This window comes from Rutidosis leptorrhynchoides, chromosome 5 (genome assembly GCF_046630445.1).
Source record: "Rutidosis leptorrhynchoides isolate AG116_Rl617_1_P2 chromosome 5, CSIRO_AGI_Rlap_v1, whole genome shotgun sequence".
In the NCBI taxonomy this organism is placed as follows: Eukaryota; Viridiplantae; Streptophyta; class Magnoliopsida; order Asterales; family Asteraceae; genus Rutidosis; species Rutidosis leptorrhynchoides.
Window position 1 is genome coordinate 414,848,710 of NC_092337.1, and position 24,368 is coordinate 414,873,077.

Genomic DNA, 24,368 nt, shown 5'->3' on the forward strand with positions numbered 1-24,368 from the left:
ATTGATGAGCGGGTGCAGGTGTATCTCGATAATGTGGGTTTGGGTTTAGTTTGTAAATTGGGTAAACAAAGACTGGATTGGTCACTTGTTACTGCTATGATTGAAAGATGGCGCCCGGAGACGCATACGTTTCATTTACCGATTGGTACAAAATCATTACCTAATATATATAATAATTATTTATTTTAATATATATTATTATATATTCATAATATATATCATTAATTTAGTCAAGTATATAATATATATAAATATAGATATATGTATATATAAATATATAATATTAGATAATTGTTTAAAATAGTATTTACGAATATATATATATATAGTAATATATTTTATTATTAGATAATTGTTACCTACTTAGGGATCGCCCCTCAGGCTATTGGTGATAGGGTATACATAGAGGGAGGATATTAATTTCCGTTATAATGACGGAGTTGGAAGAAGATGTTGGAGACACTATCGAGTCTCACCAACAGCGGGCTAGAGTATATATTTTAGCTATGATGGGTGGCGTTCTATTTTCTGATTCTAATGCGTATGATGTCCCTTTGAGTTTCTTGCATACCATCCTGGACTTGAGTCCAGCTAATCGTATTAGTTGGGGGAGTGCGGTTCTCGCACATCTTTATAGAAATTTGTGTAAAGCGGCTACAAACTATGAAGCCAAGGCCATTAATGGTTCGCTACTTTTAGTACAACAGTGGGTGTATGAACGAATTCCATCCCTCGGGCCAATTCTCAAAAATGATGTACGAAAGATTCCAGAGGGCTTGCCACCGAACCAGATTCCACTTATTCCAGCACCCTATGGTTCTAGGTAAGAGATCATTGTAACTTTAAACCTTTAGTTATTGTAACTATATTCATTTGTATGTGTTATTCATATGTAGGTGGCATGGTAAACGGACTAACACAAATACGCCAACACATGTATTGTCTAGAGTTCGCTCCCTACTTTCGGCGTTAACGCCTAGACAGGTAACATTTATTTGGTGTGAAACTATAGAAGCTATGTTAAAGTCAAAACATTTATTAAGTATTATAATATGTTGATGCAGTTTATATGGAAACCCTATGATGATTTGTTATTCGCCCGACTACCCGAGCAGTGCACAGCTGACAGACCCTTATGGTCATACCTTGGGGCTATTATATTCTGAGCTACTATAGAGACACATCTACCAGATCGGGTCTGTAGGCAGTTTGGATGGGGTCAGCCAATTCCAGGCGTTGAACACTTGCTTCCCGTTCAGACGCATCATCATTTGCACAAAACAAACCTTTGCATGAAAAGAAGTGTTGATATGAGGACTAGTTCCCCCAGGCCACGTACATCGCACAATGGATTGACCGAGCCAACCGTATATTTGTTGGTAGAGATGGTGGGGGTTTTAGTAGGGGTTACTATAACTAGTACAAGGCTCGCACTGTTGTGCACATTAGAGATCCAGGAATCGACGAGGGTATCAACACATATCCTAATTGGGTAGGGACTACCAATGTCTATGTAAGTTAACAAATGTGTGATATTTTAATTATTTATAAACAATAACCTCACGATCGATAATATTGGTTTACTTTTAACTATATACAGGAGGAAGGGCTTTGGAGGATGCAAGATATGGTATTTGCACAAATGCAACCAAACAGTCAACCTAACCCGCAAGCATTTTATGACATGCCACAAACCTAATTTCATACGCGCATCACCAACAGCCAGGTGCTCCATTTGAATACTATCCGTCACAAAACTTTGAGTTCCCGGCTTATGATTACGGTGATCAGGCGCATTATCATGATCCTCACCAAACCTATCCTAACCCTCAAGACACATACAGTACCCCTCGAAACACATACACTACCCATCAAAACGTCTACAATACCCATCAGAATGTCTTCAACATCCATCCAAACATATACAATACCCCGTTGAACACGTATCTTGGATCATCCTCTCGGACCCCTCAAGAAACATATCATGGATCTTCCTCTCGGACCCCTATCCGACCATATGTAGGTGCCTCGTCCTCTCGAAGCCCTCTTGACGTGAGTGTTTCTGATTACCAACTTGAGGATGAGCCTATCGAGGATTTAACCACGTGAAATGTCCCGTTCTTATTGATTAAAAACGTTCCATATTAATTGATTTCATTGCGAGGTTTTGACCTCTATATGAGACGTTTTTCAAAGACTGCATTCATTTTAAAACAAACCTTTATTTCATCAATAAAGGTTTAAAAAGCTTTACGTAGATTATCAAATAATGATAATCTAAAATATCCTGTTTACACACGACCATTACATAACGGTTTACAATACAAATATGTTACAACGAAATAAGTTTCTTGAATGCAGTTTTTACACAATATCATACAAGCATGGACTCCAAATCTCATCCTTATTTAAGTATGCGACAGCGGAAGCTCTTAATAATCACCTGAGAATAAACATGCTTAAAACGTCAACAAAAATGTTGGTGAGTTATAGGTTTAACCTATATATATCAAATCATAATAATAGACCACAAGATTTCATATTTCAATACACATCCCATACATAGAGATAAAAATCATTCATATGGTGAACACCTGGTAACCGACATTAACAAGATGCATATATAAGAATATCCCCATCATTCTGGGACACCCTTCGGATATGATATAAATTTCGAAGTACTAAAGCATCCGGTACTTTGGATGGGGTTTGTTAGGCCCAATAGATCTATCTTTAGGATTCGCGTCAATTAGGGTGTCTGTTCCCTAATTCTTAAATTACCAGACTTAATAAAAAGGGGCATATTCGATTTCGATAATTCAACCATAGAATGTAGTTTCACGTACTTGTGTCTATTTTGTAAATCATTTATAAAACCTGCATGTATTCTCATCCCAAAAATATTAGATTTTAAAAGTGGGACTATAACTCACTTTCACAGATTTTTACTTCGTCGGGAAGTAAGACTTGGCCACTGGTTGATTCACGAACCTATAACAATATATACATATATATCAAAGTATGTTCAAAATATATTTACAACACTTTTAATATATTTTGATGTTTTAAGTTTATTAAGTCAGCTATCCTCGTTAGTAACCTACAACTAGTTGTCCACAGTTAGATGTACAGAAATAAATCGATAAATATTATCTTGAATCAATCCACGACCCAGTGTATACGTATCTCAGTATTGATCACAACTCAAACTATATATATTTTGGAATCAACCTCAATCCTGTATAGCTAACTCCAACATTCACATATAGAGTGTCTATGGTTGTTCCAAAATATATATAGATGTGTCGACATGATAGGTCGAAACATTGTATACGTGTCTATGGTATCTCAAGATTACATAATATACAATACAAGTTGATTAAGTTATGGTTGGAATAGATTTGTTACCAATTTTCACGTAGCTAAAATGAGAAAAATTATCCAATCTTGTTTTACCCATAACTTCTTCATTTTAAATCCGTTTTGAGTGAATCAAATTGCTATGGTTTCATATTGAACTCTATTTTATGAATCTAAACAGAAAAAGTATAGGTTTATAGTCGGAAAAATAAGTTACAAGTCGTTTTTTAAAGGTAGTCATTTCAGTCGAAAGAACGACGTCTAGATGACCATTTTAGAAAACATACTTCCACTTTAAGTTTAACCATAATTTTTGGATATAGTTTTATGTTCATAATAACAATCATTTTCTCAGAATAACAACTTTTAAATCAAAGTTTATCATAGTTTTTAATTAACTAACCCAAAACAGCCCGCGGTGTTACTACGACGGCGTAAATCCGATTTTACGGTATTTTTCGTGTTTCCAGGTTTTAAATCATTAAGTTAGCATATCATATAGATATAGAACATGTGTTTAGTTGATTTTAAAAGTCAAGTTAGAAGGATTAACTTTTGTTTGCGAACAAGTTTAGAATTAACTAAACTATGTTCTAGTGATTACAAGTTTAAACCTTCGAATAAGATAGCTTTATATGTATGAATTGAATGATGTTATGAACATCATTACTACCTTAAGTTCCTTGGATAAACCTACTGGAAAAGAGAAAAATGGATCTAGCTTCAACGGATCCTTGGATGGCTCGAAGTTCTTGAAGCAGAATCATGAAACGAAAACAAGTTCAAGTAAGATCATCACTTGAAATAAGATTGTTATAGTTATAGAAATTGAACCAAAGTTTGAATATGATTATTACCTTGTATTAGAAAGATAACCTACTGTAAGTAACAAGGGTTTCTTGTGGTTGGATGATCACCTTACAAGATTGGAAGTGAGCTAGCAAACTTGAAAGTATTCTTGATTTTATGTAACTAGAACTTGTAGAATATATGAAGAACACTTAGAACTTGAAGATAGAACTTGAGAGAGATCAATTAGATGAAGAAAATTGAAGAATGAAAGTGTTTGTAGGTGTTTTTGGTCGTTGTGTATGGATTAGATATAAAGGATATGTAATTTTGTTTTCATGTAAATAAGTCATGAATGATTACTCATATTTTTGTAATTTTATGAGATATTTCATGCTAGTTGCCAAATGATGGTTCCCACATGTGTTAGGTGACTCACATGGGCTGATAAGAGCTGATCATTGGAGTGTATATACCAATAGTACATACATCTAAAAGCTGTGTATTGTACGAGTACGAATACGGGTGCATACGAGTAGAATTGTTGATGAAACTGAACGAGGATGTAATTGTAAGAATTTTTGTTAAGTAGAAGCATTTATATAAGTGTATTGAAGTCTTTCAAAAGTGTATAAATACATATTAAAACACTACATGTATATACATTTTAACTGAGTCGTTAAGTCATCGTTAGTCGTTACATGTAAGTGTTGTTTTGAAACCTTTAGGTTAACGATCTTGTTAAATGTTGTTAACCCAATGTTTATAATATCAAATGAGATTTTAAATTATTTTATTATCATGATATTATCATGTATGAATATCTCTTAATATGATATATATACATTAAATGTCTTTACAACGATAATCGTTACATATATGTCTCGTTTAAAAATCATTAAGTTAGTAGTCTTGTTTTTACATATGTAGTTCATTGTTAATATACTTAATGATATGTTTACTTATCATAGTATCATGTTAACTATATATATATATATCCATATATATGTCATCATATAGTTTTTACAAGTTTTAACGTTCGTGAATCACCGGTCAACTTGGGTGGTCAATTGTCTATATGAAACATATTTCAATTAATCAAGTCTTAACAAGTTTGATTGCTTAACATGTTGGAAACATTTAATCATGTAAATATCAATCTCAATTAATATATATAAACATGAAAAAGTTCGGGTCACTACAGTACCTACCCGTTAAATAAATTTCGTCCCGAAATTTTAAGTTGTTGAAGGTGTTGACGAATCTTCTGGAAATAGATGCGGGTATTTCTTCTTCATCTGATCTTCACGCTCCCAGGTGAACTCGGGTCCTCTACGAGCATTCCATCGAACCTTAACAATTGGTTTCTTGTTTTGCTTAAGTCTTTTAACCTCACGATCCATTATTTAGACGGGTTCTTCGATGAATTGAAGTTTTTCGTTGATTTGGATTTCATCTAACGGAATAGTGAGATCTTCTTTAGCAAAACATTTCTTCAAATTCGAGACGTGGAAAGTGTTATGTACAGCCGCGAGTTGTTGAGGTAACTCAAGTCGGTAAGCTACTGGTCCGACACGATCAATAATCTTGAATGGTCCAATATACCTTGGATTTAATTTCCCTCGTTTACCAAATCGAACAACGCCTTTCCAAGGTGCAACTTTAAGCATGACCATCTCTCCAATTTCAAATTCTATATCTTTTCTTTTAATGTCAGCGTAGCTCTTTTGTCGACTTTGGGCGGTTTTCAACCGTTGTTGAATTTGGATGATCTTCTCGGTAGTTTCTTGTATAATCTCCGGACCCGTAATCTGTCTATCCCCCACTTCACTCCAACAAATCGGAGACCTGCATTTTCTACCATAAAGTGCTTCAAACGGCGCCATCTCAATGCTTGAATGGTAGCTGTTGTTGTAGGAAAATTCTGCTAACGGTAGATGTCGATCCCAACTGTTTCCGAAATCAATAACACATGCTCGTAGCATGTCTTTAAGCGTTTGTATCGTCCTTTCGCTCTGCCCATCAGTTTGTGGATGATAGGCAATACTCATGTCTAGACGAGTTCCTAATGCTTGCTGTAATGTCTGACAGAATCTTGAAATAAATCTGCCATCCCTATCAGAGATAATAGAGATTGGTATTCCATGTCTGGAGACGACTTCCTTCAAATACAGTCTTGCTAACTTCTCCATCTTGTCATCTTCTCTTATTGGCAGGAAATGTGCTGATTTGGTGAGACGATCAACTATTACCCAAATAGTATCAAAGCCACTTGCAGTCCTTGGCAATTTAGTGATGAAATCCATGGTAATGTTTTCCCATTTCCATTCCGGGATTTCGGGTTGTTGAAGTAGACCTGATGGTTTCTGATGCTCAGCTTTGACCTTAGAACACATCAAACATTCTCCTACGTATTTAGCAACATCGGCTTTCATACCCGGCCACCAAAAATGTTTCTTGAGATCCTTGTACATCTTCCCCGTTCCAGGATATATTGAGTATCTGGTTTTATGAGCTTCTCTAAGTACCATTTCTCTCATATCTCCAAATTTTTGTACCCAAATCCTTTCAGCCCTATACCGGGTTCTGTCTTCCCGAATATTAAGATGCTTCTCCGATCCTTTGGGTATTTCATCCTTTAAATTTCCCTCTTTTAAAACTCCTTGTTGCGCCTCCTTTATTTGAGCAGTAAGGTTATTATGAATCATTATGTTCATAGATTTTACTCGAATGGGTTCTCTGTCCTTCCTGCTCAAGGCATCGGCTACCACATTTGCCTTCCCCGGGTGGTAACGAATCTTAAAGTCGTAATCATTCACCTACGCTGCCTCATATTCAGTTGTTTCTGATTAAATATGTGTTGAAGACTTTTGTGGTCGGTATATATAATACTTTTGACCCCATATAAGTAGTGGCTCCAAGTCTTTAATGCAAAAACAACCGCGCCTAATTCCAAATCATGCGTCGTATAATTTTGTTCGTGAATCTTCAATTGTCTAGACGCATAAGCAATCACCTTCGTTCGTTGCATTAATACACAACTGAGACCTTGCTTTGATGCGTCACAATAAATCACAAAATCATCATTCCCTTCAGGCAATGACAATATAGGTGCCGTAGTTAGCTTTTTCTTCAATAACTGAAACGCTTTCTCTTGTTCATCATTCCATTCAAATTTCTTCCCTTTATGCGTTAATGCAGTCAAGGGCTTTGCTATTCTGGAAAAGTCTTGGATGAACCTTCTGTAGTAACCAGCTAGTCCTAAAACTGGCGTATGTGTTTCAGAGTTTTCGGGGTTTCCCACTTTTCAACAGTTTCTATCTTTGCCGGATCCACCTTAATACCTTCTTTGTTCACTATGTGACCGAGGAATTGAACTTCTTCCAACCAAAATGCACACTTTGAAAACTTAGCGTACAATTCTTCCTTCCTCAATACTTCTAACACCTTTCTCAAATGTTCACCGTGTTCTTGGTCATTCTTTGAGTAAATAAGTATGTCATCAATGAAAACAATGACAAACTTGTCAAGGTATGGTCCACACACTAAGTTCATAAGGTCCATGAACACAGCTGGTGCATTAGTTAAACCAAATGGCATGACCATAAACTCGTAATGACCGTAACGTGTTCTGAAAGCAGTCTTTAGAATATCATCTTCTTTCACCCGCATTTGATGATACCCGGAACGTAAGTCAATCTTTGAATAAACAGATGAGCCTTGTAGTTGATCAAATAAGTCGTCGATTCTCGGTAGTGGGTAGCGGTTCTTGATGGTAAGTTTGTTCAACTCTCGGTAGTCGATACACAACCTGAATGTACCATCTTTCTTCTTGACAAACAAAACAGGAGCTCCCCACGGTGATGTGCTTGGTCGAATGAAACCATGCTCTAAAAGTTCTTGTAATTGGCTTTGCAGTTCTTTCATCTCGCTGGGTGCGAGTCTGTAAGGAGCACGAGCTATTGGTGCAGCTCCTGGTACAAGATCTATTTGAAATTCAACGGATCGATGTGGGGGTAATCCCGGTAATTCTTTCGGAAATACATCGGGAAATTCTTTTGCAATGGGAACATCATTGATGCTCTTTTCTTCAGTTTGTACTTTCTCGACGTGTGCTAGAATAGCATAGCAACCTTTTCTTATTAGTTTTTGTGCCTTCAAATTACTAATAAGATGTAGCTTCGTGTTGCCCTTTTCTCCGTACACCATTAAGGGTTTTCCTTTTTCTCGTATAATGCGAATTGCATTTTTGTAACAAACGATCTCTGCTTTCACTTCTTTCAACCAGTCCATACCGATTATCACATCAAAACTCCCTAACTCTACTGGCATCAAATCAATCTTAAATGTTTCGCTAACCAGTTTAATTTCTCGATTCCGACATATATTATCCGCTGAAATTAATTTACCATTTGCTAATTCGAGTAAAAATTTACTATCCAAAGGCGTCAATGGACAACTTAATTTAGCACAAAAATCTCTACTCATATAGCTTCTATCCGCACCCGAATCAAATAAAACGTAAGCAGATTTATTGTCAATAAGAAACATACCCGTAACAAGCTTCGGGTCTTCCTGTGCCTCTGCCGCATTAATATTGAAAACTCTTCCGCGGCCTTGTCCATTCGTGTTCTCCTGGTTCGGTCAATTTCTAATAATGTGGCCCGGTTTTCCACATTTATAACAAACTACATTGGCATAACTTGCTCCGACACTACTTGCTCCGCCATTACTCGTTCCGACACCATTTGTTCCTTTCGTTCTATTAACCCCTAGTCCGTAGACCTCACACTTCGCCGCGCTATGACCATTTCTTTTACACTTGTTGCAAAATTTGGTGCAGAACCCCAAGTGATACTTTTCACACCTTTGGTATAGCTGCTTCTGATTGTTGTTGTTGTTGCGGTTATTATTGTTGTTGGGATGATTGTTGTAGTTGCTGTTGTTGTTGTTGTTGTTGTTGTTGTTGTTGGGCCGTTTGTTGTAGTTGCGATTGATGTTGCGATTGTTGGGATAATTGTTGCGATTATTGTTGTAATTGCTGTTGTTGTTGTATTGGTGATTCTTATCACCGTTTTCCTTCCACTTTCTTTTGACTTGCTTCACATTGGCCTCTTCAGCAGTCTGTTCTTTAATTCTTTCTTCAATCTGGTCCACAAGTTTGTGAGCCATTCTACATGCCTGTTGTATAGAGGTGGGCTCGTGTGAACTTATATCTTCTTGGATTCTTTCCGGTAATCCTTTCACAAACGCGTCGATCTTCTCTTCCTCATCTTCGAATGCTCTCGGACACAATAGGCACAATTCTGTGAATCGTCTTTCGTACGTGGTAATATCAAATCCTTGGGTTCGTAACCCTCTAAGTTCTATCTTGAGTTTATTGACCTCGGTTCTGGGACGGTACTTCTCGTTCATCAAGTGCTTGAATGCTGACCACTGTAGTGCGTATGCATCGTCTTGTCCCACTTGCTCTAGATAGGTATTCCACCATGTTAACGCAGAACCTGTGAAGGTATGCGTAGCGTACTTCACTTTGTCCTCTTCAGTACACTTACTTATGGAAAACACCGATTCGACCTTCTCGGTCCACCGTTTCAATCCGATCGGTCCTTCGGTTCCATCAAATCCCAAAGGTTTGCAGGCAGTGAATTCTTTGTAGGTGCATCCTACACGATTTCCTGTACTGTTAGATCCAAGGTTATTGTTGGTATGTAGCGCAGCCTGTACTGTGGCTATGTTTGAAGCTAGAAAAGTACGGAATTCCTCTTCATTCATATTTACGGTGTGTCGAGTAGTCGGTGCCATTTCCTTCAAAATAGTCAAATGGAACAAGTTAATCATACAGAATATTAAGAGTAGTTAATAGTATTTCGTAGCATAATATGAACTCATTTATAAAAGCTTTTTCTTCATATTAGCGTTTTATAAGTTTAAATTCGGGTAGTACCTACCCGTTAAGTTCATACTTAGTAGCTAATATATAATTCAACTACTACAATTCTATATGAAAAACTGATTATAATAATATTTCGCGTTCAAACTTTTACACAATATTTTACAAACTTACAATACCGCTTATTTTACATATAGCATGAAATATAGCACACAATAAATTTGATACAAGATGGTTGTGAAGATAATTCTAGCTAGTACACAAGTCGTTCAGCAAAGGCAATAAAGACACGTAATTCATACGTCCAGAAACAAGTCATGCATTCTGGTTTTACTAGGATTACTTCCCATCCTTGGTCTTGTGGAACATAACCGTTATGGCCGTTGATAAGACATCGTGTTGTAACGTCGTCAAAGGGACGAGGGTTACGTAATGTCCAACATTCCCGTAACAATCTAAAAACCTCATTTCTTACCCTAATTACCGACTCCGTCACTTGTGGGAAATTTTTGTTTAATAGTTGTAGCCCGATGTTCTTGTTCTCACTTTGGTGAGAAGCGAACATTACTAATCCGTAAGCATAACATGCTTCTTTATGTTGCATGTTAGCCGCTTTTTCTAAATCACGAAGTCCAATATTCGGATATATTGAGTCAAAATAATTTCTTAACCCATTGCGTAAAATAGCATTTGGGTTCCCCGCAATATATGCGTCAAAATAAACACATCGTAACTTATGGATTTCCCAATGTGATATCCCCCATCTTTCGAACGAAAGCCTTTTATAAACCAAGGCATTCTTGGAACGTTCTTCGAATGTCTTACAAACTGATCTCGCCTTAAATAGTTGTGCCGAAGAATTCTGACCGACTCTAGACAAGATTTCATCAATCATGTCTCCGGGTAGGTCTCTTAAAATATTGTGTTGTCTATCCATTTTGTGTTTTTATACAGTAAAATAGACAAGAGTTAGATTCATAAAAAAAAATACTTATTAATACAAGCAATTTTTACATATATCATAAAGCATAAGCACACTATATTACATATATTACACCACACGAATACAACTATCTTATTCCGACTCGCTTGTTTCTTCTTCTTCGGTTTTGGTTCGTTTTGCTAAGTTTCTAGGGATATATGATGTTCCCCTAATACGAGCCGTCGTTTTCCACATTGGTTTAGAAAAACCTGGTGGTTTAGAGGTTCCCGGGTCATTGTTACAACTTAAGGACTTCGGGGGTTGACGATACATATAAAGTTCATCGGGGTTGGAATTAGATTTCTCTATTTTTATGCCCTTTCCCTTATTATTTTCTTTTGCCTTTTTAAATTCAGTTGGGGTAATTTCTATAACATCATCGGAATTCTCGTCGGAATCCGATTCATCGGAGAATTGGTAATCCTCCCAATATTTTGCTTCCTTGGCGGAAACACCATTGACCATAATTAACCTTGGTCGGTTGGTTGAGGATTTTCTTTTACTTAACCGTTTTATTATTTCCCCCACCGGTTCTATTTCTTCATCCGGTTCCGATTCTTCTTCCGGTTCCGATTCTTCTTCCGGTTCCGACTCTTCTTCCGGTTCCTCTTCGGGAACTTGTGAATCAGTCCACGAATCATTCCAATTTACATTTGACTCTTCATTATTATTAGGTGAGTCAATGGGACTTGTTCTAGAGGTAGACATCTATCACATAATATCAAACGCGTTAAGAGATTAATATATCACATAATATTCACATGTTAAAAATATATAGTTTCCAACAAAATTTGTTAAGCAATCATTTTTCAAGTAAACACGGTCGAAGTCCAGACTCACTAATGCATCCTAACAAACTCGATAAGACACACTAATGCAAAATTCTGGTTCTCTAAGACCAACGCTCGGATACCAACTGAAATGTCCCGTTCTTATTGATTAAAAACGTTCCATATTAATTGATTTCGTTGCGAGGTTTTGACCTCTATATGAGACGTTTTTCAAAGACTGCATTCATTTTAAAACAAACCATAACCTTTATTTCATCAATAAAGGTTTAAAAAGCTTTACGTAGATTATCAAATAATGATAATCTAAAATATCCTGTTTACACACGACCATTACATAATGGTTTACAATACAAATATGTTACAACAAAATAAGTTTCTTGAATGCAGTTTTTACACAATATCATACAAGCATGGACTCCAAATCTCGTCCTTATTTAAGTATGCGACAGCGGAAGCTCTTAATAATCACCTGAGAATAAACATGCTTAAAACGTCAACAAAAATGTTGGTGAGTTATAGGTTTAACCTATATATATCAAATCATAATAATAGACCACAAGATTTCATATTTCAATACACATCCTATACATAGAGATAAAAATCATTCATATGGTGAACACCTGGTAACCGACATTAACAAGATGCATATATAATAATATCCCCATCATTCCGGGACACCCTTCGGATATGATATAAATTTCGAAGTACTAAAGCATCCGGTACTTTGGATGGGGTTTGTTAGGCTCAATAGATCTATCTTTAGGATTCGCTTCAATTAGGGTGTCTGTTCCCTAATTCTTAGATTACCAGACTTAATAAAAAGGGGCATATTCGATTTCGATAATTCAACCATAGAATGTAGTTTCACGTACTTGTGTCTATTTTGTAAATCATTTATAAAACCTGCATGTATTCTCATCCCAAAAATATTAGATTTTAAAAGTGGGACTATAACTCACTTTCACAGATTTTTACTTCGTCGGGAAGTAAGACTTGGCCACTGGTTGATTCACGAACCTATAACAATATATACATATATATCAAAGTATGTTCAAAATATATTTACAACACTTTTAATATATTTTGATGTTTTAAGTTTATTAAGTCAGCTGTCCTCGTTACTAACCTACAACTAGTTGTCCACAGTTAGATGTACAGAAATAAATCGATAAATATTATCTTGAATCAATCCACGACCTAGTGTATACGTATCTCAGTATTGATCACAACTCAAACTATATATATTTTAGAATCAACCTCAATCCTGTATAGCTAACTCCAACATTCACATATAGAGTGTCTATGGTTGTTCCGAAATATATATATATATGTGTCGACATGATAGGTCGAAACATTGTATACGTGTCTATGGTATCTCAAGATTACATAATATACAATACAAGTTGATTAAGTTATGGTTGAAATAGATTTGTTACCAATTTTCACGTAGCTAAAATTAGAAAAATTATCCAATCTTGTTTTACCCATAACTTCTTCATTTTAAATCCGTTTTGAGTGAATCAAATTGCTATAGTTTCATATTGAACTCTATTTTATGAACCTAAACAGAAAAAGTATAGGTTTATAGTCGGAAAAATAAGTTACAAGTCGTTTTTGTAAAGGTAGTCATTTCAGTCGAAAGAACGACGTCTAGATGACCATTTTAGAAAACATACTTCCACTTTGAGTTTAACCATAACTTTTGGATATAGTTTCATGTTCATAATAACAATCATTTTCTCAGAATAAAAACTTTTAAATCAAAGTTTATCATAGTTTTTAATTAACTAACCCAAAACAGCCCGCGGTGTTACTACGACGGCGTAAATCCGGTTTTACGGTGTTTTTCGTGTTTCCAGGTTTTAAATCATTAAGTTAGCATATCATATAGATATAGAACATGTGTTTAGTTGATTTTAAAAGTCAAGTTAGAAGGATTAACTTTTGTTTGCGAACAAGTTTAGAATTAACTAAACTATGTTCTAGTGATTACAAGTTTAAACCTTCGAATAAGATAGCTTTATATGTATGAATCGAATGATGTTATGAACATCATTACTACCTTAAGCTCCTTGGATAAACCTACTGGAAAAGAGAAAAATGGATCTAGCTTCAACGGATCCTTGGATGGCTCGAAGTTCTTGAAGCAGAATCATGACACGAAAACAAGTTCAAGTAAGATCATCACTTGAAATAAGATTGTTATAGTTATAGAAATTGAACCAAAGTTTGAATATGATTATTACCTTGTATTAGAATGATAACCTACTGTAAGAAATAAAGATTTCTTGAGGTTGGATGATCACCTTACAAGATTGGAAGTGAGCTAGCAAACTTGAAAGTATTCTTGATTTTATGTAACTAGAACTTGTAGAATATATGAAGAACACTTAGAACTTGAAGATAGAACTTGAGAGAGATCAATTAGATGAAGAAAATTGAAGAATGAAAGTGTTTGTAGGTATTTTTGGTCGTTGGTGTATGGATTAGATATAAAGGATATGTAATTTTGTTTTCATGTAAATAAGTCATGAATGATTACTCACATTTTTGTAATTTTATGAGATATTTCATGCTAGTTGCCAAATGATGGTTCCTACATGTGTTAGGTGACTCACATGGGCAGCTAAGAGCTAATCATTAGAGTGTATATATCAATAGTACATACATCTAAAAGCTGTGTATTGTACGAGTACGAATACGGGTGCATACGAGTAGAATTGTTGATGAAACTGAACGAGGATGTAATTGTAAGCATTTTTGTTAAGTAGAAGTATTTTGATAAGTGTATTGAAGTCTTTCAAAAGTGTATAAATACATATTAAAACACTACATGTATATACATTTTAACTGAGTCGTTAAGTCATCGTTAGTCGTTACATGTAAGTGTTGTTTTGAAACCTTTAGGTTAACGATCTTGTTAAATGTTGTTAACCCAATGTTTATAATATCAAATGAGATTTTAAATTATTTTATTATCATGATATTATCATGTATGAATATCTCTTAATATGATATATATACATTAAATGTCTTTACAACGATAATCGTTACATATATGTCTCGTTTAAAAATCATTAAGTTAGTAGTCTTGTTTTTACATATGTAGTTCATTGTTAATATACTTAATGATATGTTTACTTATCATAGTATCATGTTAACTATATATATATATCCATATATATGTCATCATATAGTTTTTACAAGTTTTAACGTTCGTGAATCACCGGTCAACTTGGGTGGTCAATTGTCTATATGAAACATATTTCAATTAATCAAGTCTTAACAAGTTTGATTGCTTAACATGTTGGAAACATTTAATCATGTAAATATCAATCTCAATTAATATATATAAACATGGAAAAGTTCGGGTCACTACAGAGGTGTTGACGTATCTTCTGGAAATAAGTGTGGGTATTTCTTCTTCATCTGATCTTCTCGTTCCCAGGTGAACTCGGGTCCTCTACAAGCATTCCATCGAACCTTAACAATCGGTATCTTGTTTTATTTAAGTCTCTTAACCTCACGATCCATTATTTCAACGGGTTCTTCAATGAATTGAAGTTTTTCATTGATTTGGATTTCGTCCAACGGAATAGTGAGATCTTCTTTAGCGAAACATTTCTTCAAATTTGAGACATGAAAAGTGTTATGTACAGCCGCGAGTTGTTGAGGTAGCTCCAGTTGGTAAGCTACTGGTCCGACACGATCTATAATCTTGAATGGTCCAATGTACCTTGAATTTAGTTTCCCCCGTTTACCAAATCGAATAACGCCTTTCCAAGGTGAAACCTTAAGCATGACCATTTCTCCAATTTCAAACTCTATATCTTTTCTTTTACTGTCCGCGTAGCTCTTTTGTTGACTCTGGGCGGTTTTCAATCTTTGTTGAATTTGGATGATTTTCTCGGTAGTTTCTTGTATTATCTCCGGACCCGTAATCTGTTTATCCCCCACTTCACTCCAACAAATCGGAGACCTGCACTTTCTACCATAAAGTGCTTCAAACGGCGCCATCTCAATGCTAGAATGGTAGCTGTTGTTGTAGGAAAATTCTGCTAACGGTAGATGTCGATCCCAACTGTTTCCGAAATCAATAACACAAGCTCGTAGCATGTCTTCAAGCGTTTGTATCGTCCTTTTGCTTTGCCCATCAGTTTGTGGATGATAGGCAGTACTCATGTCTAGACGAGTTCCCAATGCTTGCTGTAATGTCGGCCAGAATCTTGAAATAAATCTGCCATCCCTATCAGAGATAATAGAGATTGGTATTCCATGTCTGGAGACGACTTCCTTCAAATACAGTCGTGCTAACTTCTCCATCTTGTCATCTTCTCTTATTGGCAGGAAGTGTGCTGACTTGGTGAGACGATCAACTATTACCCAAATAGTATCATAACCACTTGCAGTCCTTGGCAATTTAGTAATGAAATCCATGGTAATGTTTTCCCATTTCCATTCCGGGATTTCAGGTTGTTGTAGTAAACCTGATGGTTTCTGATGTTTAGCTTTGACCTTAGAACACGTCAAACATTCTCCTACATATTTAGCAATATCGACTTTCATACCTGGCCACCAAAAATGTTTCTTAAGATCCTTGTACATCTTCCCCGTTCCAGGATGTATTGAGTATCTGGTTTTATGAGCTTCTCTAAGTACCATTTCTCTCATATCTCCAAATTTTGGTACCCAAATTCTTTCCGGCCTATACCGGGTTCCCTCTTCCTGAATATTAAGATGATTCTCCGATCCTTTGGGTATTTCATCCTTTAAATTTCCCTCTTTTAAAACTCCTTGTTGCGCCTCCTTTATTTGAGTAGTAAGGTTAGTGTGAATCATTATATTCATAGATTTTACTCGAATGGGTTCTCTGTCCTTTCTGCTCAAGGCGTCGGCTACCACATTTGCCTTCCCCGGGTGGTAACGAATCTCAAAGTTGTAATCATTCAATAATTCAATCCACCTACGTTGCCTCATATTCAGTTGTTTTTGATTAAATATGTGTTGAAGACTTTTGTGGTCGGTATATATAATACTTTTGACCCCATATAAGTAGTGCCTCCAAGTCTTTAATGAAAAAACTACCGTGCCTAATTCCAAATCATGCGTCGTATAATTTTGCTCGTGAATCTTCAATTGTCTAGACGCATAAGCAATCACCTTCGTCCGTTTCATTAATACACAACCGAGACCTTGCTTTGATGCTTCACAATAAATCACAAAATCATCATTCCCTTCAGACAATGACAATATAGGTGCCGTAGTTAGCTTTTTCTTCAATAATTGAAACGCCTTATCTTGTTCATCCTTCCATTCAAATTTCTTCCCTTTATGCGTTAATGCAGTCAAGGGTTTTGCTATTTTGGAGAAATCTTGGATGAATCTTCTGTAGTAACCAGCCAATCCTAAAAATTGACGTATATGCTTCGGAGTTTTTGGGGTTTCCCACTTTTCAACGGTTTCGATCTTTGCCGGGTCCACCTGGATACCTTCTTTGTTCACTATGTGACCGAGGAATTGAACTTCTTCCAACCAAAATGCACACTTTGAAAACTTAGCGTACAGTTTTTCTTTCCTCAATACTTCTAGCACTTTTCTCAAATGTTCTTCGTGCTCTTGATCATTCTTTGAGTAAATAAGTATGTCATCGATGAAAACAATGACAAACTTGTCAAGATATGGCCCACACACTCGGTTCATAAGGTCCATGAATACAGCTGGTGCGTTAGTCAATCCAAACGGCATAACCATAAACTCGTAATGACCATAACACGTCCTAAAAGCAGTTTTTGGAATATCATCCTCCTTTACTCGCATTTGATGATATCCAGAACGTAAATCGATCTTCGAATAAACCGACGAGCCTTGTAGTTGATCAAATAAGTCATCAATTCTCGGCAGTGGATAACGGTTTTTGATGGTAAGTTTGTTCAACTCTCTGTAGTCAATACACAGCCTAAATGTACCATCCTTCTTCTTGACAAACAAAACAGGAGCTCCCCACGGTGATGTGCTTGGTCGAATGAAACCACGCTCTAAAAGTTCTTGTAATTGGCTTTGCAGTTCTTTCATCTCACTGGGTGCGAGTCTGTAAGGAGCACGAGCTATTGGTGCAGCTCCTGGTACAAGATCTATTTGAAATTCAACGGATCGATGTGGGGGTAATCCCGGTAATTCTTTCAGAAATACATCGGGAAATTCTTTTGTGACGGGAACATCATTGATGCTCTTTTCTTCAGTTTGTACTTTCTCGACGTGTGCTAGAATAGCATAGCAACCTTTTCTTATTAGTTTTTGTGCCTTCAAATTACTAATAAGATGTAGCTTCGTGTTTCCCTTTTCTCCATACACCATTAAGGGTTTTCCTTTTTCTCGTATAATGCGAATTGCATTTTTGTAACAAACGATCTCTACTTTCACTTCTTTCAACCAGTCCATACCGATTATCACATCAAAACTCCCTAACTCTACTGGTATCAAGTCAATCTTAAATGTTTCGCTAACCAGTTTAATTTCTTGATTCCGACATATATTATCTGCTGAAATTAATTTACCATTTGCTAAGTCGAGTAAAAATTTACTATCCAAAGGCATCAATGGACAACTTAATTTAGCACAAAAATCTCTACTCATATAGCTTCTATCCGCACCCGAATAAAATAAAACGTATCCAGATTTATTGTCAATAAGAAACGTACCCGTAACAAGCTCCGGGTCTTCCTGTGCCTCTGCCGCATTAATATTGAAAACTCTTCCACGGCCTTTTCCATTCGTGTTCTCCTGGTTCGGGCAATTTCTAATAATGTGGCCCGGTTTTCCACATTTATAACAAACTACATTGGCATAACTTGCTCCGACACTACTTGCTCCGCCATTACTCATTCCGACACCATTTGTTCCTTTCGTTCTGTTAACCCCTGGTCCGTAGACCTCACACTTCACCGCGCTATGACCATTTCTTTTACACTTGTTGCAAAATTTGGTGCAGAACCCCGAGTGATACTTTTCACACCTTTGGCATAGCTGCTTCTGATTGTTGTTATTGTTGCGGTTGTTATTGTTGTTGGGATGATTGTTGTAGTTGCTGTTGTTGTTGTTGTTGTTGTTGGGCCGTTTGTTGTAGTTGCGATTGATGTTGCGATTGTTGGGATAATTGTTGCGATTATTGCTGTAATTGCTGTTGTTGTTGTATTGGTGATTCTTATCACCGTTTTCCTCCCACTTTCTTTTGACTTGCTTCACATTAGCCTCTTCAACCGTCTGTTCTTTAATTCTTTCCTCAATCTGGTTCACTAGTTTGTGAGCCATTCTACATGCCTGTTGTATGGAGGTGGGCTCGTGTGAACTTATATCTTCTTGGATTCTTTCCGGTAATCCTTTCACAAACGCGTCGATCTTCTCTTCCTCATCTTCGAACGCTCCCGGACACAATAGGCACAATTCTGTGAATCGTCTTTCGTACGTGGTAATATCAAATCCTTGGGTTCGTAACCCTCTAAGTTCTGTCTTGAGCTTATTGACCTCGGTTCTGGGACGGTACTTCTCGTTCATCAAGTGCTTGAATGTTGACCACGGTAGTGCGTACGCATCATCTTGTCCCACTTGCTCTAGATAGGTATTCCACCATGTTAACGCAGAACCTGTGAAGGTATGCGTAGCGTACTTCACTTTGTCCTCTTCAGTGCACTTACTTATGGCAAACACCGATTCGACCTTCTCGGTTCACCGTTTCAATCCGATCGGTCCTTCAGTTCCATCAAATTCCAAAGGTTTGCAGGCAGTGAATTCTTTGTAGGTGCATCCTACACGATTTCCTGTACTGCTAGATCCAAGGTTATTGTTGGTATGTAGCGCAGCCTGTACTGCGGCTATGTTTGAAGCTAGAAAAGTACGGAATTCCACTTCATTCATATTCACGGTGTGTCGAGTAATCGGTGCCATTTCCTTCAAAATAGTCAAATGGAACAAGTTAATCATACAGAATATTAAGAGTAGTTAATAGTATTTCGTAGCATAATATGAACTCATTTATAAAAGCTTTTTCTTCATATTAGCGTTTTATAAGTTTAAATTCGGGTAGTACCTACCCGTTAAGTTCATACTTAGTAGCTAATATACAATTCAACTACTACAATTCTATATGAAAAACTGATTATAATAATATTTCACGTTCAAACTTTTATACAATATTTTACAAACTTACAATACCGCTTATTTTACATAAAGCATGAAATATAGCACACAATAACTTTGATACAAGATAGTTGTGAAGATAATTCTAGCTAGTACACAAGTCGTTCAGCAAAGGAAATAAAGACACGTAATTCATACGTCCAGAAATAAGTCATGCATTCTGGTTTTACTAGGACTACTTCCCATCCTTGATCTTGTAGAACATTACCGTTATGGCCGTTGATAAGACAGCGTGTTGTAACGTCGTCAAAGAGACGAGAGTTATGTAATGACCAACAGTCTCGTAATAACCTAAAAACCTCATTTCTTACCCCAATTACCGACTCCGTCACTTGTGGGAACGTTTTGTTTAATAGTTGTAGCCCGATGTTCTTGTTCTCACTTTGGTGAGAAGCGAACATTAATAACCCGTAAGCATAACATGCTTCTTTATGTTGCATGTTAGCCGCTTTTTCTAATTCACGAAGTCCTATATTCGGATATATTGAGTCAAAATAATTTCTTAACCCGTTGCGTAAAATAGCATTTGGGTTCCCCGCAATATATGCGTCAAAGTAAACACATCGTAACTTATGGATTTCCCAATGTGATATCCCCCATCTTTCGAACGAAAGCCTTTTATAAACTAAGGCATTCTTGGAACGTTCTTCGAATGTCTTACAAACTGATCTCGCCTTAAATAGTTGTGCCGAAGAATTCTGACCGACTCTAGACAAGATTTCATCAATCATGTCTCCGGGTAGGTCTCTTAAAATATTGGGTTGTCTATCCATTTTGTGTTTTTATACTGTAAAATAGACAAGAGTTAGATTCATAAAAAAAATACTTATTAATACAAGCAATTTTTACATATATCATAAAGCATAAGCACACTATATTACATATATTACACCACACGAATACAACTATCTTATTCCGACTCGCTCGTTTCTTCTTCTTCGGTTTTGGTTCGTTTTGCCAAGTTTCTAGGAATATATGATGTTCCCCTAATACTAGCTGTCGTTTTCCACAACGGTTTAGAAAAACCTGGTGGTTTAGAGGTTCCCGGGTCATTGTTACAACTTAAGGGCTTCGGGGGTTGACGATACATATAAAGTTCATCGGGGTTGGAATTAGATTTCTCTATTTTTATGCCCTTTCCCTTATTATTTTCTTTTGACTTTTTAAATTCAGTTGGGGTAATTTCTATAACATCATCGGAATTCTCGTCGGAATCCGATTCATCGAGAATTGGTAATCCTCCCAATATTTTGCTTCCTTGACGGAAACACCATTGACCATAATTAACCTTGGTCGGTTGGTTGAGGATTTTCTTTTACTTAACCGTTTTATTATTTCCCCCACCTGTTCTATTTCCTCCTCCGGTTCCTCCTCTTCCGGTTCTGATTCTTCTTCCGGTTCTGATTCTTCTTCCGGTTCTTCTTCGAGAACTTGTGAATCAGTCCAATATATATTCGACCCTTCGTTATTATTAGGTGAGTCAATGGGATTTGTGCTAGAGGTAGACATCTATCACACAATATCAAACATGTTAAGAGATTAATATATCACATAATATATACATGTTAATAATATATAGTTTCCAACAAAAATGTTAAGCAATCATTTTTAAAGAAAAAACGGTCGAAGTCCAGACTCACTAATGCATCCTAACAAACTCGATAAGACACACTAATGCAAATTTTCTGGTTCTCTAAGACCAACGCTCGGATACCAACTGAAATGTCCCGTTCTTATTGATTAAAAACGTTCCATATTAATTGATTTCATTGCGAGGTTTTGACCTCTATATGAGATCTTTTTTCAAAGGCTGCATTCATTTTAAAACAAACCTTTATTTCATCAATAAAGGTTTAAAAAGCTTTACGTAGATTATCAAATAATGATAATCTAAAATATCCTGTTTACACACGACCATTACATAATGGTTCACAATACAAATATGTTACAACGAAATAAGTTTATTGAATGCAGTTTTTACACAATATCATGCAAGCATGGACTCCAAATCTCATCCTTATTTAAGTATGCGGCAGCGGAAGCTCTTAATAATCACCTGAGAATAAACATGCTTAAAACGTCAACAAAAATGTTGGTGAGTTATAGGTTTAACCTATATATTATCAAATCATAATAATAGACTACAAGATTTCATATTTCAATATACATCCCATACATAGAGATAAAAATCATTCATATGGTGAACACCTGGAAAGGCGTTGTTCGATTTGGTAAACGAGGGAAATTAAATCCAAGGTATATTGGACCATTCAAGATTATTGATCGTGTCAGACCAGTAGCTTACCGACTTGAGTTACCTCAACAACTCGTGGCTGTACATAACACTTTCCACGTCTCGAATTTGAAGAAATGTTTTGCTAAAGAAGATCTCACTATTCCGTTAGATGAAATCCAAATCAACGAAAAACTTCAATTCATCGAAGAATCCGTCGAAATAATGGATCGTGAGGTTAAAAGACTTAAGCAAAACAAGATACCAATTGTTAAGGTTCGATGGAATGCTCGTAGAGGACCCGAGTTCACCTGGGAGCATGAAGATCAGATGAAGAAGAAATACCCGCATCTATTTCCAGAAGATTCGTCAACACCTTCAACAGCTTAAAATTTCGGAACGAAATTTATTTAACGGGTAGGTACTGTAGTGACCCGAACTTTTCCATATTTATATATATTAATTGAGATTGATATTTACATGATTAAATGTTTCCAACATGTTAAGCAATCAAATTTGTGATTAATTGAAATATGTTTCATATAGACAATTGACCACCCAAGTTGACCGGTGATTTACGAACGTTAAAACTTGTAAAAACTATATGATGACATATATATGGATATATATATATAGTTAACATGATACTATTATAAGTAAACATATCATTAAGTATATTAACAATGAACTACATATATAAAAACAAGACTACTAACTTAATGATTTTTAAACGAGACATATATGTAACGATTATCGTTGTAAAGACATTTAATGTATATATATCATATTAAGAGATATTCATACATGATAATATCATGATAATATAATAATTTAAAATCTCATTTGATATTATAAACATTGGGTTAACAACATTTAACAAGATCGTTAACCTAAAGGTTTCAAAACAACACTTACATGTAACGACTAACGATGACTTAACGACTCAGTTAAAATGTATATACATGTAGTGTTTTAATATGTATTTATACACTTTTGAAAGACTTCAATACACTTATCAAAATACTTCTACTTAACAAAAATGCTTACAATTACATCCTCGTTCAGTTTCATCAACAATTCTACTCGTATGCACCCGTATTCGTACTCGTACAATACACAGCTTTTAGATGTATGTACTATTGGTATATACACTCCAATGATCAGCTCTTAGCAGCCCATGTGAGTCACCTAACACATGTGGGAACCATCATTTGGCAACTAGCATGAAATATCTCATAAAATTACAAAAATATGAGTAATCATTCATGACTTATTTACATGAAAACAAAATTACATATCCTTTATATCTAATCCATACACCAACGACCAAAAACACCTAAAAACACTTTCATTCTTCAATTTTCTTCATCTAATTGATCTCTCTCAAGTTCTATCTTCAAGTTCTAAGTATTCTTCATATATTCTACAAGTTCTAGTTACATAAAATCAAGAATACTTTCAAGTTTGCTAGCTCACTTCCAATCTTGTAAGGTGATCATCCAACCTCAAGAAATCTTTGTTTCTTACAGAAGGTTATCATTCTAATACAAGGTAATAATCATATTCAAACTTTGGTTCAATTTCTATAACTATAACAATCTTATTTCAAGTGATGATCTTACTTGAACTTGTTTTCGTGTCATGATTCTGCTTCAAGAACTTCGAGCCATCCAAGGATCCGTTGAAGCTAGATCCATTTTTCTATTTTCCAGTAGGTTTATCCAAGGAACTTAAGGTGGTAATGATGTTCATAACATCATTCGATTCATACATATAAAGCTATCTTATTCGAAGGTTTAAACTTGTAATCACTAGAACATAGTTTAGTTAATTCTAAACTTGTTCGCAAACAAAAGTTAATCCTTCTAACTTGACTTTTAAAATTAACTAAACACATGTTCTATATCTATATGATATGCTAACTTAATGATTTAAAACCTGGAAACACGAAAAACACCGTAAAACCGGATTTACGCCGTCGTAGTAACACCGCGGGCTGTTTTGGGTTAGTTAATTAAAAACTATGATAAACTTTGATTTAAAAGTTGTTATTCTGAGAAAATTATTTTTATTATGAACATGAAACTATATCCAAAAATTATGGTTAAACTCAAAGTGGAAGTATGT

At 35.7% G+C, this 24,368-nt stretch overlaps 1 pseudogene; it reads right to left on the bottom strand.

Annotated features, from left to right (window-relative positions):
- Nucleotides 1-24,368, bottom strand: part of LOC139849955 (phytosulfokine receptor 1-like) — a 61,435-nt pseudogene that overhangs the window by 7,931 nt on the left and 29,136 nt on the right.